Here is a 14295-nt window from a genome sequence, read left to right on the forward strand (position 1 = left end):
TGACCGTTTATTTGTTGTATCTATGTTGGTTGTTTTGTTTCATGAAACTGTGGGACAGTAACCAAAATAAAAGAAAAACACCACTTTAGAAGGTATACGCATGAATACTAGGGTGGTTCAATTTTATTTTTGTTTTTAATATTTTCGATATCAACCATTGATAGAATGTTATAAAAAATGTTTATTTAACTGAGTGTGAAGCATCAAAAAAATAAGTTACATTGAACTTTTAATTATTTGTTCTAGCAAATGCCCTAACTAATTATAGAAATGGAAAACTAAACAATTCATGATTTTTAATTCATAACGCATTTGTTCAGATTTTTGCTAGATAAAGAACTAAAAGTCAAATACATATAACCTTTTTTTTGATATCTCACACTCAGTGACAAATTTGTATAAATGACCGAGATAAAAAAAAAATAAAGTAAAATCGACCCACCCTAACGTACAATAAGGAAGTTCAAGTATATTTGTCTAAAAAAGACATCGAATCAAATGTAGATTGTGTATAGTCATAAAGCTTAATAAAAAAAAATATGCTTTCTTAAAATTTGTATTATATTTGTATTGTAGGTACACAAAATGATTTAATTTGTCTTTTACCAACTACTTGAACCATTCCAATGTTATATAAATATTTTGTTCTATCCTTCAATATTGCAAATACTATAGTAGTTTGTGTGATGTTGTTTAATCGTTTTTGATGTATTTCAAATTATTCGCAACTAAACATTTTAATTGAGTTACTCAATTGTTATAAGAGTATGCTGCATAAAGGTTTTAGCAAAATTTTAGTGGAAAGAAACCAAAATCGAAATTGATTAAGAGTAAATATAACATTTTACCAACTTTTAACTTTGAGACTGTTTCATAACATCTCAACAACATCTGCTTTTTTAAAGAAACAAGTTTGAACTTAATTAAAACCTATAAACAGCATATCGAATAAAAAAGTTTCAAACAATTTTTTGGGTACAAAAATAAAACTGAGTTACAACGGCATTCGTTTCAGATAACCTCAGTATGATACAAATGCAACAAAAATCTTGTTGCAAATCGTGTTTTGTGCTATTCGGGCGGGACATCTTCGGGACATCTTCGGGACACCTTCGGGATATCTTCGGGTAATGCTCGGGACATTTTCGGGACATCTTCGAAACATGCTTGGGACATCTTCGGGACATGCTCGGAACATCTTCGGGACATCTTCGGGACATGGTCAGGACATCTTCGGGACATCTTCGGGACATCTTCGGGACATCTTCGGGACATCTTCGGGACATGCTCGGGACATCTTCGGGACATCTTCGGGACATCTGCGGGACATCTTCGGGACATGCTCGGGACATCTTCGGGACATCTGCGGGACATCTTCGGGACATCTTCGGGACATGTTCGTGACATCTTCGGGACATCTTCGGGACATGCTCGGGATATCTTTGGGACATCTTCGGGACATCTTTGGGACATGCTCGGGACATCTTCGGGACATCTTCGGGACATCTTCGGGACATCTTCGTGACATGCTCGGGACATCTTCGGGACATCTTCGGGACATCCTCGGGACATCTTCGGGACATCTTCGGGACATCTTCGGGACATGCTCGGGACATCTTCCGGACATGCTCGGGACATCTTCGGGACATCTTCGGGACACCTTCGGGACATCTTCGGGACATGCTCGGGACATCTTCGGGACATCTTTGGGACATGCTCGGGACATCTTCGGGACATGCTCGGGACATCTTCGGGACATGCTCGAGACATTTTCTTAACATGCTCGGGACATCTCCGGGACATGCTCGGGACATGCTCGGGACATACTCGGGACATCTTCGGGACATGCTCGGGACATCTTCGGGACATGGTCGGGACATCTTCGGGACATCTTCGGGACATGCTCGGGACATCTTCGGGACATACTCGTGACATGCTTGGGACATGGTCGGGACATGCTCGGGACAAGTTCGAGACAACTTCTGGGCATTCTCGAGATATCTGCGGGACTTAAAAAAAAAGCTGTGAAATGGTCGATACATTTTCTTCATGTACATTACTGTAAACTCGACAAATGCCATCATTGCAGAATTCAATAAACGTATCAATTCTTCTCTAATTGCTTATTATATGGGGATTCCCCCATTATCGAATGCGTTACCCGCCTCTATTTTTCCATCGCGTTTCAAAACTCAGGATTTCAAAACTAATATTCATCGGCATCTCCTTTCAAACCCCTCCCTATTTTCCTAATTCTCGTATTGTGTTCACCATATTAAGGGTAGACTTGTTCCTTTAGTGCGCGCTTATTAAAAAAAAAAAAAACAAAAACATGATTCGCATCATATAACACATTCCAGTTCTGTTTCATCGTGACGAAGCATAGTCATGACACAGCGCTATAGTCCCATCATTAGTAACTAGGCAAGGAGATTCAAAGCTGGCGATAACTTTGATTTATCTAATATAGCAAGTTAACAAAAATTTATCAGTGGCTTTATGTACACATATGCTCAGTAAAATTGACAAACAATAAAGTACATTCAAGATTTCTTATACCTCCCTTTAACTATTAAGGTACCTTCTAAAATATTGAATATCAACTTTCGGTAGCCCATCCACCCTGATCACACCTTTTATTATTGATTGCTTTATAGTCCCCAATCAGGTTTCTACAAATTATATTAGCTCCTTATACACCCAAAAAGCGCTAATATAACAAAGGAAAAAATCGTTCCCAGCATCAGCTGTCACACCTTAAATCCCGAAATAAAATATTGTCCCTTTTTTGATAAAACCTTCCAACGACGTCATAAGTTTCTTAAAATATATTTTGGGAGCATTACATTATTTAGTTAAAATAAAAATCATCAATGAAAAAAAAAAAGAAAAACCGAAATATATAAAATTAAATGTATCTGTGACGAAGTTAAAAATCATGAATGGAGCTGCGTTAATGCACCTAATAATAGATTCTGCTAAAAAAGATACACATAACTTCCTCTTCTTATATTATTTTTGTTGCTTGCTCATTGTCGTCTGTGTCTGCTCCAAAATGCCGGCCGAAACTTTTTTCCCACCATAGATGATTTTACCCACGTATATCTTCTCTATATACAGCATCTCCGGTGTCACCTTCACAAAGTCCAATTTACGCACCAGTTTCGGTAAAAAAAAAAATTACAATGCGCATGATTTCGCCTGGAACATATTAGCGCTCTCTTTTCATTCATGAAAAACAGGATTACAATATCCCAGGAGCAGGACAAATTTCCTTTTTGCCAAGGTGGGAGCAGATGATATATACGACTGAGCGAAATCTTGCCGCGTCAGAAGTCAAGAGCTCGTTCATGTTGTTAAGAGTTTGTCCTTTGTGTTATGCTTACTGCTTATGCTTGCTTACCTAAATGTCGGTGAGGACGTCAGCACGACACGAAGGGATAGAAATATACGTCGCAATGACGTCATGTTTGATAAGTGGAAAGCATGCGTTTCCGGAAATCATTGCTGGAGTGGAGGCGCTCCATTGAGAAGAACAATGTTTCACCTAAGGCTGCATTTATGGAGCTTGACGTAAGTATGATTGTGAAGTATGCTACAATTAATAGGAAAGGAAGTAACCGTGTGCGTCTGTTTCTCTGATGTGAACCATGAAAAAGGGGTGGTTTCGTAATATCCGGTTTTCGTTGTTGACTGAGAGCGTCATAGGAAAGTTTATCATTTTGAGGAAATCAATCAAAAGAAAATCCTTTTATAAGAAAGGAAATACTTGACACGAAACACATGCGTAGGTACTAGGTTAGGTAGCAACTAAATTTACCGTCATCATATCCATAAATACATTGGAAAATTTTGTACAAAGCTTATTCATAAAAACTGGTATACCGGTACCCGAGTAGTGAAAATTTAATTTGTACAGAATAATCTTTTTCTGACGACGGAGCCACATCCTTTAATAGAATACGGTTTGTGTGCTGAAAGATGTTTTGGAGGGAAAGCGTCTTTTTTATTCTGGGCATTTATTTGAATATAATGCTTCCCGAGTTCGAATCCGAAAACTTCAAACATCCTTACGCTGTGTATGAGAACTAGCGCCACTGTTGCCTTACAAGATTGTGTATGTGTATGCGATAGCAAAAAAAGAAGCTGAAACGTACATTTTGGTTTCTAAGAAACCAAAACCTATCAAGGGGCACGGTTGTGCCCAGCCAAGTTCTCTAGCAACTTTAGCACAACACCCTTATTTACAGGAAACAACTTAGGCCATTTTCGACCCCCCTCTAACTTCTATACCAAATATGCCAGAAATTTTAAATTCGCTCCATTTGTTGAACAGGTAGAAAATATTTCCTTATAAAATCTCGGCTCCTTAAGATGAGTAGTTTCTGAAATATGGAGCTTCAAAAATCACAAAAACCGTAACAGACTGACTGACTCACTCACTGACAGATCATCAAAATTATGGAGAACTTCCCGCTATCGTAGAAACTTGTAATTTGGTACAGTGATGGGTCTTGTGGTACATACAAGGGAAAAAATTTTAGATTTTCAATTCAGGGGGCACTTTAGAGCACTTATGAACAAATTTAAAATTTGAGAATTTTAGTCAGGGGGCGTGGTAACCGAACATTTTCACTGAATTTTTATCAAATATTATAGAACACTTGTGATAGATCCTCATAGAGTTGCATAAGCAAAATAAACATTTTAAAAATAGACATTATCTAATTAGAGGGTTTGGTCCCCAACCTTAGATATTCGAACACAACTGCCTTAAAAAAATAAAGAAAAATGAAAGCCTATAATATAGATTTCAATTTTTACATCAATACCTTGAAAAAATTAGTGAAATCACAACAAAAACATAAATGTTTAAAAGAGAGCCAAGTTCTCGTATGTTAAAATTATGCTTGCACAAAAAGTACTGAGATGTAAAAGTGTACTAAGCTCTGAAGTTTGGCTTGAAATTTGTATCAGTTAAATTTTGATTGTTTACTTGGCAATTTTTCAAACAACCTTGAAAATCGATAATTAAAAGAAAAATTGTCAATTAATTGATACAAATTTAAAACCAAACTTTAGAACTTGGTACACTTTTACGTCTCAATACTTTTTGTGTAAGCATAATTTTAACATACGAGAACTTGGCTCTTTTTTTAACATTTATGTTTTTGTTGTGATAGGTATGTATTACAAAATTATATTTATGTATATTTTGTTTATTTGTATTTGTTTTGTGTTAAATCTGTATTTGTTTATTTTTTTGTCTAATTTTTGGTAATATTTTAAGAATAAACAGAATTTAAGACAAAGAATATTAAGTTATTGTTCAATTATTGAGTGCAAGTGTTATTTAATACCAAACTGCCGAGAAAATGTGTGTCCGGGAGAATTCTGGCTCCCAATCGAAAAATCCCAAGAATATCATTCCTTTTTTGTTTTAATTTTGTTCCCTTGCCGTTAATAACAACGGCGGATCCAGGGGGGGAACTGGTTCATACTTTAAGCAAATCAAATTAATAGAGTTGTTAAATTATATGAATAATTACAGAAAGTACTTGAGTGAAACTCTTGTCTATTTCTGGCTGGAAATGCGAATTTTATTGTTTGTTGCATCCCTTTACCACCTCACAAATAAATAAACGAATAACTAAACACGAAATTTTTTTTCAATTTTCTAAGTGTTTTTTTTACTTCAAAGTGATTTTGGTGAAAAATTTTGATACCTATGGACATCAACAACCAAGGTATGAATGGTATTCTAAAAAAAAATAATTGTATATTAGACTGGGCCAAAAAAAAAAAATATTTTTTTTTTTTGAAAGTTACTTCGAAAATCTTGTTCAGGATGATGAAAAAAAAATTTGGTGAAAATTTGAGCCGTTAAAAAAAATTTTAAGAGGTCTATCATCGGTTTTTTTTATTTTTATACATGATATGATGTTTTACAACAGAACTGCTAGACGATCAAAGTAAAAAAAATTTCTGTTCATTTTTTCTTATAAAAAATTAAATTTCCTACAAAAAAGATCTGATTGAAAATTTTCGTCAGACGAGCCGTATTCGAGTAATTAAGCTTTTTAAATCGAAGTGTTTTTTTCAATTTGACTGTTTCACTTTGGAATTTTGTGATGAGCAAATAAGTGAATAGAAAAATAAAACCACGACAGATTCTTATAGGAAATTTAATTCTCTACAAAAAAGGTCTCATAGTAATTTTCCCTAAATTGAGTTCTAAAGAAGTTATTCACGATTTAAATCGAGAAAAAAATTAAAAAATCAATATAAAAAATTTTAATGCAAAAAAAAAAAAAAAAAAAACTGGGTCTCCCGGGAAAAAAGTAGCTATGTTTCAGTTTTTTTTTTATTCTTTGGAACTTCAATATTTATTAGAATGTCTTTAGTAGTCTTTAGTATTTGACTAAAAACTACCAGGTCATTAAATAATGGTATAAATATGTCCATAATATTGCAAAATTTTATACAAAATCAATTAAAAAACGAAAATATTTTTTTTTTGAAATTTCATCTTTAAAACTTATTTTCTCAAAAACCATTTAGGGCCAATTTTTCAATAGTCAGTTAAACAGTCAGTTAGTACTTATTCCTAAGGATAGAGAAAAAATCAATTTTTCAACAGGCAGATATAGCTTATTCCTAAGAATAAAACTATCTGCTTCTTTCAGAGACGAATAAAAATTATTTTAAGGAATAATCTCAAAAAAATATTGTGTCAGTTGTCAAAGCTGTTGTGAAAGAATTTTGAAAAAAATACAGTGGAACACAAGAAAACAAAAACAATCATGAATAAAAATGACGTTTAATTTTAAATATTTTTGAATTTGACAATTCTTTTTTTCTTGTTCTGTAGAATAAATTATTCTTGATTGAAAAATTCAATGTTTTTATCTGATTGTTTATGAGCCTAATAACTTTATTCGTCGAACAGTTAACTGACTGTTTATTAGAAGATTGAAAAATCGGCTCTTAATGAAACAACTTGAGTCAAAAAATAAAATAAAGAATAAATTACTAACTTTAAGAAAAGTAATAGCACAGGATTGTACGTACATTTTATGATTTTTAATATTTTTTTTTCTCCCGGCTAATCGGGTCGGGAGGTAAGTGGGTAAGCACTTAAGTGGGTTTAGTAAAAATGCTAAGTCTATTCATTTGCATGTTGATAAACTAAGAAAACCTGCAATTTTGTGAAGCTAATCGTGTGTGCGAGGTAGCGCAGTGAGTAGTGTACTGGCTTCTGAACTCGCTTGGTCTAGGTTCAATACTCAAGTGTGACGGAAGAAGTTTTTCAAATCAAATGAAAAAAATTACTAGACTAAGCACCACACACAAAATGGAATAAAAGGAGACTGATGATCGGATTGGCATCCGTGAAACAGTACTGTAACTCTAGCCATAAACACTTGGTGGTAGCACCTTCAAGATGTTGTTGTTGTTCAAAGATTATAAAAAAGTAATTAGTCGTAAGGTAACAATACAAATGGGGTAGTGGGGAATTCCCAGTTAATTTGTGCAGGTAGGTGCGTAGTAGAAACATATCCCTAAAAAATATGCAATAATGCGATTTGGGATGATTGTTTTTAAAACAAATTACTATTTTTTCGGGTAGGTATATTGGGGAAATTACAAATCGGCATGAAAGGGTTAAAGGGAAAGTTATGAATGAAATGTTTTAGTTCAAAAGCTGATTTCTTGCGAGAACAATATTTAAATATTAATCTTCTGAGTTCATTTAAAAAAGTAATAGTTTTATAAAAAACAATGGAAGAACAAAGTATTAGCTTAAATCTTAATAATAATATATTTTCTATTTGCGACAAAAGAAACTGCCGAAGTAAGGTATGGGGGACTTTTGGCGAAATAAAAAATCAAAATGGTGATACTATACCAAACTTTGTGGCATGCAGATCGTGCAAAAAAGTGATGAAAATTTTTAAAACAACGACGAACCTTTTGAGGCACAGATGTTTTAAAGAAAGCTTGCCAAATATAATTAAAGAAGTGATTGTGTCGATGGCCGATAAGAGAGCAGTTTTTGATGTGTCCGTGAAGGCGTGAAGCTGTGTATTGAAGATATTAGACCGTTTTCTACTGTAGAAGGCTCTGGAATGCAGGCATTTGTTAAAGAGTGTATACAAATCGGTGCTAAATACGGAGAACATGTTAACGTGAAAGACATGCTTCCCACTGGAACAACCATAAGCAACAATATAAAAAATATTAAAGACAAATTAGTGGAAATAGTCAAAACAGAACTCGGTTTTATTAAAATCTTTTCGGCAACAACAGATTTGTGGACTGACCTTTTCTGAAAATTCAGAAAATTTAAGTGATTTAAAATACAAAGTAAAACATTATTTAGTGAATTTGTTTCATCCTGAAAATCAAAAACCTTTATGAAGCACATAAAATCTTGAATCGTATTCCCGCAACATCAGCAGCATCAGAACGAGCATTTTCACAGGCTAGAAATAGAATTACAGAAAAACGATCGAGGTTGAACCCAGAAACTGTAAATAATTTGATGATTGCGAACTTAAAGATAATTCCAATTTAAATATTTTTTTTTTTTCATAAATACAAGTGTCATAATTTTTAACTTAATTAAATTTATTCATTTTTTTGTATCTAGCATTAAGTTTTATTTAATTTTTCTTTTTTTCTGTATTTAATTTAATTTTATTCTAATATGTTTTTCTTCATTTCATTATCTTGTCAAATTAATTAATTTAAATAAAACAAATGTAACTTGCTTTTGTGTACCAAACTGATTCTCTTTTATTTATGCTACAAGAAAAACCACCCTCGAACACTATGAACATTTCCTCTCCAGTTCAAGTAATTTCGATCACATTGATCATAAACATTTTGTTCACGATCATTTTACTCGATTTTACTCGAATAGAAAAATGATCGTTTGAACTCGTTTGAAATGTAGGATTCTAGGATTACTTACGAGTCATCATACTCCTAAACAGGAAAGCTCGAACATATTTGAGTTGTGTTGATTCTGTTTGTTCGAGATCGTTTTTTTTTCGAGTAAGCACTCGATGTTCGTAAACAATACTCGACTCGTTTGGTTCTCTGATGGCGACATGGCGACAAGGCGACAAGGTGACATGGCGACAAGGCGACATGGCGACAAGGCGACATGGCGACATGGCGACAAGGCGACATGGCGACATGGCGACAAGGCGACATGGCGACATGGCAACAAGGCGACATGGCGACAAGGCGACATGGTGACAAGGTGACATGGCGACAAGGCGACATGGCGACAAGGCGACATGGCGACATAGCGACAAGGCGACATGGCGACAAGGCGACATGGCGACAAGGCAACATGGCGACAAGGCGACATGGCGACATGGCGACATGGCGACAAGGCGACATGGCGACAAGGCGACATGGCGACAAGGCGACATGGCGACATGGCGACATGGCGACATGGCGACAAGGCGACATGGCGACAAGGCGACATGGCGACAAGGCGACATGGCGACAAGGCGACATGGCGACAAGGCGACATGGCGACAAGGCGACATGGCGACAAGGCGACATGGCGACAAGGCGAAATGGCGACATAGCGATAAGGCGACATGGCGACATGCCGACAAGGCGACATGGCGACATGGCGACAAGGCGACATGGCGACAAGGTGACATGGCGACATAGCGATAAGGCGACAAGGCGACATGGCGACATGGTGACAAGGCGACATGGCGACAAGGCGACATGGCGACAAGGCGACATGGCGACAAGCCGACATGGCGACATGGCGACAAGGCGACAAGGCGACAAGGCGACAAGGCGACATGGCGACAAGGTGACATGGCGACATAGCGATAAGGCGACATGGCGACATGGCGACAAGGCGACATGGCGACATGCCGACAAGGCGACATGGCGACATGGCGACAAGGCGACATGGCGACATGGCGACAAGGCGATATGGCGACATGGCGACATGGCGACAAGGCGACATGGCGACAAGGCGACATGGCGACATGGCGACAAGGCGACATGGCGACAAGGCGACATGGCGACAAGGCGACATGGCGACAAGCCGACATGGCGACAAGGCGACATGGCGACAAGGCGAAATGGCGACATAGCGATAAGGCGACATGGCGACATGCCGACAAGGCGACATGGCGACATGGCGACAAGGCGACATGGCGACAAGGTGACATGGCGACATAGCGATAAGGCGACATGGCGACATGGCGACAAGGCGACATGGCGACATGCCGACAAGGCGACATGGCGACATGGCGACAAGGCGACATGGCGACATGGCGACATGGCGACAAGGCGACATGGCGACAAGGCGACATGGCGACAAGGCGACATGGCGACAAGGCGACATGGCGACAAGCCGACATGGCGACATGGCGACAAGGCGACAAGGCGACATGGCGACAAGGCGACATGGCGACAAGGCGACATGGCGACAAGGCGACATGGCGACAAGGCGACTTGGCGACAAGGCGACATGGCGACATGGCGACAAGGCGACATGGCGACAAGGCGACAAGGCGACATGGCGACAAGGCGACATGGCGACATGGCGACATGGCGACAAGGCGACATGGCGACAAGGCGACATGGCGACAAGCCGACATGGCGACATGGCGACAAGGCGACAAGGCGACATGGCGACAAGGCAACATGGCGACAAGGCGACATGGCGACAAGGCGACATGGCGACATGGCGACAAGGCGACATGGCGACATTGCGACAAGGCGACATGGTGACAAGGCGACAAATTGACAAGGCGACAAGGCGACAAGAAGACATGGCGACATGGCGACAAGGCGACATGGCGACAAGGCGACATGGCAACATGGCAACAAGGCGACATGGCGACAAGGCGACAAGAAGACATGGCGACATGGCGACAGGGCGACATGGCGACATGGCGACAAGGAGACATTGCGACAAGGCGACAAGGCGACATGGCGAGAAGGCGACATGGCGACAAGGCGATTGGCTGGTTTGGCCAATCCGTCCCTTGTGCCCCCCCCCCAGAAAAAAATCCTGGATCCGCCACTGGTTAATAATGATGAAAAAGCACTTTTCCCGAACCCTTTTTTCGGGGGTTTTCATTCATAATATGGCTGATTATTTGTTCGTTGTCCACGGGCACTGTGGCGTATACGTGATCTTTTTTATTTATTTATTTGATTTTTTTTTTCATTGCATGTTTAAGCTAGACATTTTATTTCATGTAATGTGGCGACATGATACATTATTTTAAAGAATTTTACAATGCCGAATGCAACGAGAACTTATACGACCACTCTAAAAATATTGTATGTTTTTTGTGAGGTACGTGTAAATTTTGGTTTTTCGTAATTTATTGTTGTGTTCAATTTCTGAGTGAAAAAAGTATTTTTAAAAATGTTCTTTTTCAATGTTGGTAAGCATGTATCATACTATTAAACTTACTGAGGCTCCAATTTATAAATAAAAGTATGGAAAACGGCGGAACTAAACATTGGAGATTTTGGAAACTATCCGGCTGATTTCCAAATTTTGACTGATACATTTTGATACTGGATTAGGTTTTTTTTTTTTACTAAGTAATTTTTTTTCTTGAAAAATTTCGGTAGAAAATTATTATTTTTTTTTTTTCGAAAAATGAACTAGTCGCATAAACTTACTTTTCGATTTTTACTTTTAATTTTGTTATTGTTCAATACCCAACGCTTTTTTGTTTAAATTCACGTTTAGTTGTTGCTTTTTTCCTAAATTAAATTGTTAGTTCATTTTTTGTAAATTAATTGTTAATATTTTTATTTGTTAATACATGCCAAAACACATGCACTATTTACCCTATGTATTGTTAGTCGAGTTATAATCGGAATATAATTTAACGAAATAAGTTTTATTGTGAACCCTTAATTAAAAATTACAATTAACATTTTTGTTTGCAAGTATTCATAGCAAAATGGACAATGGTATACGAAAAAAATTATTTTACTTAATTTATTTTAATATTTTTTTTTTATTCTTAATACTTTCATTCCTGGACTATATAAATACAAAATGCGTACGAAATACCTCAAGTTGCAAACTTTTAATACCTATTTCAAATCAATGAACTTTATATTGTCCGTTTTTGAATCATAACTGACAAAAAAAAAACATTGAGAAGCATCTTCTAAACGCCTAAAATCATACAATTATTTCCTCTCATTGTTATACCTATTCCGCCTAAGAATACACACACTTTATTCTAAAATTGTCCACCACGAATATCGCCTGAAAATATACTATATTGCGTTATTTTTACCAAAAATATCCCTTCTCACTCTCCATTTTTATATCCTCACCACGTCAAAGCAGACGCACTTTTCTACACCATTCAAATCAAACAAAAAAAATTTCCCCCAATTTCCCAGAATCTCTCTCATTCATTTTTATTCGCTTCCAAATTCAGTTATATGTATATTCTCAGCACGAAAATACACCAAAAAAAAAAAAAACAACAACTTCTAACTTTAGCATCATTCAAAAAAATTCCCCTTTCAATGACGTCAAACAGAATGAATGGTTGCGCACAACATGGCAAAAATGATGGGTATGGTATGATGGTGGCTCCCTTTTTCGCCAACTTGTCAAATAATGTAAAAAAGAAAACAAAAATATACGATGACAATAATTCGCTCAGATAGAAAAGTACAACCACTTGTATGAAGAAATATAATCATATCATTTCTATTCAACCACTCTGAATAGGATCAACGAGATAAAAAGAGAAAATCAGATGATGTGATATTATTTCATCTCACTTTATCATTATCATTCTTTTTCATATCATGACTATATCTATCTCGCTGACGTTGTTCATTATTCGCTCGGTGGTTTTTTTTATAAATTACCCTACTCACTCGCACTTACTATACTCTGCTAATACATCTCTCAACTTAGCGAAAAAAAAAATAAATTATAATTTGACAAGGAAACGTAAAGTGACAAACAGTGAACTAACTAACTGAACCACAGTCGATGTCGAGTTGAGTGTTGAGAAGAAATCAAAATGAAAGAAAACGAATAATAATTCCACTTCCAATCAGATCAGATAATGTCGAAGAAATTTCCTCCTGTTTCGTGTGTGAAGAAATTATATCGGCTCTAGCAAATATATTTTCTACTTGGAAAATATATTACATTTACCAAAAATCCTTTGATCTCTACAAAAGTAAAAAAAAAACCCATAAGAAAAAAAAACCCAATTCGTCGTCGTCAACTAATATACGAAAAAGAGTGTTCACCGTAATTGATTTTATATTCTCTATGAGTTGATGAATAAATAAGAGAAAAAAAAAACGAAGTGACGACAAATATATTCGAAGGGCAGGTGGAAATTTGTAATAAAATAAAAATTTTTAATAAAACAAAAGTTACGAAAAATACAGTTAGATTTTTATTTGTTACGCAGAAAAAAACCGTAATTTATTCTCACTTTACTCTTTCTTACATCCGATCTTTTACGAAATAAAAAATGGAGAAAACAGTTGAAAACGAGAAGAAAAGTTTTTTTTTTTAAACTTGGTTAACAAATAAAAGTAAAATAAAAAAAAAAAAAAAAACGGGGGCGGTGAGGTGTACTTTACGAACGTACGAACGAAACAAAAAAAAAAAAAAAACGAACGGACAGACGAACGGTCGGTCAGTTTGGTTTGGTGGCAAATAAATTTTTATAATAATTGTGTCTGTCTTGTTTATTTTTTCCTCTCTTTACAATATTCGCAAGTCAAACAACTCACCTTGCAGCAAAGTAGCTTGCTTGCTTGAGTTTAAAAAAAAAAAATCTTGTTTTGTCGTTGTTTTTTTTTTTTACTAAAGTTGTTTTATTTGTTTAATTCCTGTGTATTTTGTTGTTGTTGTTGTTTTGGAGAGGTTTTTAGAGGCAATTTGTTGTGTCTTGTCGTGTGTCTCTAATTGGGAAAAAAAGTGAAAAGAGAAAATTTCCCTCTTCTCTCCTCTCGTGTGTCTGTGAGAGTCTCATTAAAAAACATGAAAAATTTTTGAATTAAAAAATCTCGATATCGATGAAAATTGAAGTTTTTTATGATTAATTTTCCATAAAAAACAAAATCGGTGTAAGTGCACGAAAAGGCACTAAAAGACACACACACACAAAAAAAAAAAGAAGCACTGAAAAAAAGTAAAAGTTAGTTTTTTTTCTTTCTTTCTTGTTCGCTATTTGGTTTTACCTCGCAAGTCGGTGTCGTCGAAGTCTTGACGTAGTCGTTGTCGTCTAG

General features: G+C 36.4%; 1 long non-coding RNA gene across 1 annotated transcript in view; it reads left to right on the top strand.

Moving 5' to 3' along the window:
- LOC129906832 (uncharacterized) overlaps positions 1 to 14295 on the top strand; it is a 179884-nt gene that overhangs the window by 68740 nt on the left and 96849 nt on the right. The gene's annotated exons all lie outside the window — the stretch shown is intronic.

Source organism: Episyrphus balteatus, chromosome 1 (genome assembly GCF_945859705.1).
Source record: "Episyrphus balteatus chromosome 1, idEpiBalt1.1, whole genome shotgun sequence".
In the NCBI taxonomy this organism is placed as follows: Eukaryota; Metazoa; Arthropoda; class Insecta; order Diptera; family Syrphidae; genus Episyrphus; species Episyrphus balteatus.